Source organism: Rhinolophus sinicus, chromosome X (genome assembly GCF_036562045.2).
Source record: "Rhinolophus sinicus isolate RSC01 chromosome X, ASM3656204v1, whole genome shotgun sequence".
Lineage (NCBI taxonomy): Eukaryota > Metazoa > Chordata > Mammalia > Chiroptera > Rhinolophidae > Rhinolophus > Rhinolophus sinicus.
Genome location: NC_133768.1, coordinates 106,017,241 through 106,021,863, shown reverse-complemented (window position 1 = coordinate 106,021,863; position 4,623 = coordinate 106,017,241).

Below are 4,623 nucleotides of genomic sequence, written 5' to 3'. Positions count from 1 at the left end.
AACGTGAAGTAAATTACCCAGCATCAGATTGAAATGGAAAAATTTTAACATGTACGTGGTACAGTAAGCAAAGATATCACTGTTAGTGCTCAAGAGCAAGATTTTTGTTGGCTGTTCACTGTTTCCGGTTCCTGTGAAAAATAATCTCTCAGCTCAAGGCGAGTCCTGCCTTTCTATCTCCTTTTGTATCTTATTAATGACAAGCCACCTCTACTCTATCCTTTCTTTTCACTCAAGTATACCCCACATATTGCATACTAAAAATCTATATGTTGCTTGTCTAAAATTCAAGTTGAACTCAGGGTCCTGTATTTTATCTGGCAGCCTGACCCTAAACTGTTCATTTTGCCAGTTTCTTGTTGCTGAGTGAGGAACAAAACAGTGAGTGCTCTTCCGTCCCGCCAGGCACCCAAGCCAGAAATCTGAAAGGCATACTAGAGACTAGACTCTTCCCTCTCGGCATCCTCTCCATCACTAAGTCACGTCCATACTATGCACTTGATATCACTAAGCCATTAGTCCCTGTCCGTTCTTAATGCCACTGCCCTAAGTTCGGCCTTCATCAGCTTCTCTGGATCTTTGTAGTAGCTTCCTGAATGATCTTACCGCTTCTCCTCTAGTCTCCTTCACTTTCATCTCCATGTCTCTCTGCCTCTCTCTCCACCCTTTCCCCACCTCCCTTGCACGTTCTTTTCCAGCTCTGCTTGCTTTTGGAACACACCATCTTAGTTCTCATCTCTGCCATGAGTCCAGTGACCTAGAATAAACGCCCCCTCATGTCCTCCTGAAACTAGACTCCGATTCTGCTCCATCTGCTGAACACTTACCTTTTAAGACTCAACTGAAAGGTCTCTACCACGAAAAGCTGTTTCTTGTTACTGTGCGTTCCCTCAGCTAACAGCTGAGGCTTCAACACACATCTTGCTACATATACTGATCCTTTCTGAGGATGCAGTGGAGTGAGTTAGTGCTAATTTGTCAGGGAAAAATACAGTGGTAGATGGTTTTATAAGGCACATGCTGCTTTGCCCATGTAACCAAGTCATCGCTGCCAAAGACAGAGTGCCTTTTTGCCAGAGTTTAGTTCAGGAGCCAGGAAATGAGTTTAGGGTCCAAGGCCCAGGCTGATTCAGAAGGAGGGATGGGATGGGAAATTGGGAAATCTTTCTTGCTCACATTTACTTTTTGGTTTTTGTCATGTCTTGTTTTTAATTAATTAATTAATGGTGGCATTTATTTACTTACTTACTTGGAACTGGGAGCCTAGACCACCATTTGAGGAAAGCTGATAAATCATGTAAAATTCAGGTGGCTACCCAATTTTGTGTTAATAAAATAACTGCTAGTGTGAATAGCATGGAAGAGAAATGCATCCTTTTTTTAGGGCATCTGGTTACAAAATTATATAGACAGTTATATAAGGAAGAAGTAGGCCAATTTACAGAGGTCAAGGGAAAGTCACCCCTAAGATTTTTAAAGCAGCTGTCTTTAGTTGGAAACGTGGCTAACTTTATAAAACAACCCTTGAAGTGATCCCCCCGATAAGTTTATTACCCACCTGACATTATACATAGCTTTTACAATATTATTGGCTATATTCCCCATACTGTATTTGATATCCCAGTGACTCTTTTGTAACCGCCAATTTGTACTTCTTAATCCCTTTACCTTTTTCAACAAACACCCCACCCCCAACTCCCTTCCATCTGGCAACCATCAGTTTGCTTTCTGTGTTTATGAGTCTCTTTCTGTTTTGTTTCTTCATTTCTTTTGATTTTTAGATTCCACAAATACGTGAAATTGTGTGGTATTTGTCTTTCTCTGATACCATCAGCTTTTATGGACCACATAACAAGTGGAAAAAAAAAACAACCAAGGCAGAAATTGTTCTTACTAGAAAATGGTGTATTAATATAACAGACAACAAAACTACTTTGGGGACACAAAATATGTAAGGAAAACCTTTGAAAACTTTCAGAAAGCATAACAACCAATAAACCTAAGTATCCTTTATTCTGATAGCAACTTTATTGTAAAATACACAACACAAAATACTTCTACTAAAAGGGTAAAAAAAAAGTGCACAGAGGTGCCTTATGAATAAATTATTGTCCATTTGTTCTGGTCTTTCATAGCATTACTATTTCTCTTGCACAAATCCTATGAAGTGGACAGTTTTTCACTCTAGAATGAGTTTTATTTTATTTTATTTTGAATTATTAATGATACAATTTATTAGCTATATGTCAACATCATGGACATATTTTTCACTTAAGGGAGAGTGGCTTTGGTGTGAAAGAGAAAGCAACTATGGTCTCCTGGCAGCAGCTCCATTTTTCCCCTCTTGCCCCCAGGAGGGTGCTCCATTTTCCTGCCATGATTTCTCACAAAGGGGACTGTGAATTTCTCCCACTTCCTTTTCAACAGAAGTTCAGCAAACTCCTGCACTCAATGAAATGGGGCTGGGCATTTGGGGAGTTGAAATACTGACTTTCCAGCGGATCCTCATTTATAGCCAGAACCTTCCAGCTTTTGTATTCCCTGGCATTGCTGTGTGAGCACCTCCGGGGAAAATCTCCTTCTGAAAATATCTTTTTGTAGAACCTGGAAGATTTCCAGAAAGGCAAAATGTGTAAAGTTTGGCTGTTTTATGCCCTCAAAAATGCTTTGCTGGCCCCCATGTTTTCCATCTTTTTTTCTTAATGATTCCAGCTTGTCTGTTCTTTAACGAAAGGATTATGCCAGCATCATGGTTGAGAGTTTAATTTCACACTATCCTGAGGGATGTACTCTTTCAAATTATGCTCACGTCAATGCAATCATGGGAGTTACATGTGCATTTTTGAGTACAGTGTTTGGCAAATGTTCCTTTAGGGCTTCACACACACACACACACATACACACACACACACACAGAGAGAGAGAGAGAGAAGGTGCCAAAAAAAGTATACACATTTTAAGAAAGGAAAAAATTGTTAAAATTACACTGATGGGAACCACTTTGAGCACCTCTTGTCATTGCAGAAATCAAACATGACTTGCATTCATTTTTTATTATTGGTATAAATTGAGTATTACAATTTTAATACAGTGTTTTCTTTCTTAAAATGTGTGTACATGTTTTTTGGCACCGTGTGTGTGTGTGTGTGTGTGTGTGTGTGTATCAGAGGAAAATACTGAAAATTGCTATCAGAACACCATGTTCAGTGTTTCAGAAAAAGTCTTTTACCATCTGACTAAATTCTTAAAACCTAAGTATGGAAGAAATATAATAGCAAGTGGAAACTTCTCTCCTGAAAGACCAACTGATTCTATACCTTTTTGATAAAAGATTGTAACGTTTCCTGAATTCTAAATGTGAAATCATCCCTTCCAGGTCCTTTTGGCCCAAGGGTGCTAATTACACTTTATGTTTGGCTATCTTGAAATCAAGCTTGGCATTTCCTGTTAATCAGCAAGACAACCAACCTGGTCTGGGCCTCCAAATAGGTAGGTTACTGTGCAAATCTGTTAAGTACTCATCAAACAGTCTAGAAGCCCAAGGACTCAGATTTGAATACTGATTGTTTCTGGGTGGTGGCATTGTGGATTGTTTTGTTTCTTTCACTTTTCTGTCTTTCCTAAATTGTTCACAATGAGCAAGTATTGTTTTTATAATTCTCTTCATCTGGGTTTCCCCCAGAATTCAGAGCCTGACCCAAGGGCTCACATAAAGTCTTTTGGTAGGTGGTCTCAAAATAGGATGGGAACACGGGAAGAATGCAACAAGGAAGGAGGTACCACTGTGTTCACCAGAGACTGAGTGCCTGTGGGCCCACTTAGGAAGCATTTAGAATGCATTGCAGTTATCTTCTAGAAGCATGGATGAAGGGAGCATTTATCCACCAGCTCCCACTGCTCCATTGGTCACTGGTCACCTTATATGGTGCTAACTTCGTAGAAATGCTGTGTGTGCAAGTGCCAAGCAGGTTTCCACCGATGCCCCCTGCACTGATAACATCTAAAAGCCCTGGGGCTTAGAGCCAGAGATACAAAAAGGTGGCTGAAAAGACACTTTTCACAGGAAGGTTAAAGTAAAAGGTAGGCTTACAGGGTGTGAGACAAAGAGGTTGCAAGATAATGATGCAGAGAGAGTCAATTGCATTTTGCAAATAAATTAAAAGTAACAATACTCTTAGAGATGTTTACTGCTTCAAGTGAAAACAGGAGACTCTTTTGTTTGAGAAATAAGACTGCTGTAACAAATTCCTAATAATACCTTGAGTTGTTTGGGTGGCTTAAAAAAACACCCATTTAACCTTGAAGACATTATGTACGCTAAGTGAAACAAACCAGATACAAAAGAACAGATATGGTGCCTAGAATAGTCAAATACACAGACAGAAAGTAGAAGAAAAGATACTAGGAGTCAGGGGAGGCGAGAATGGGGAGTTATTGTTTAATGAAAAAGTTCTGGAGATGAATAGAGGCGAGAGTTGAACAACAATGTGAATATACTTAATGCCACTGAACTGTACACTTAAAAATGGTTAAAATGGTAAATCCTGTGTACATTTATCACCTTGCAGTTCTGCTGAAAGTCAGAAGTCAGACTACAGCATGGCTCTACTGAGTCTTCTGATT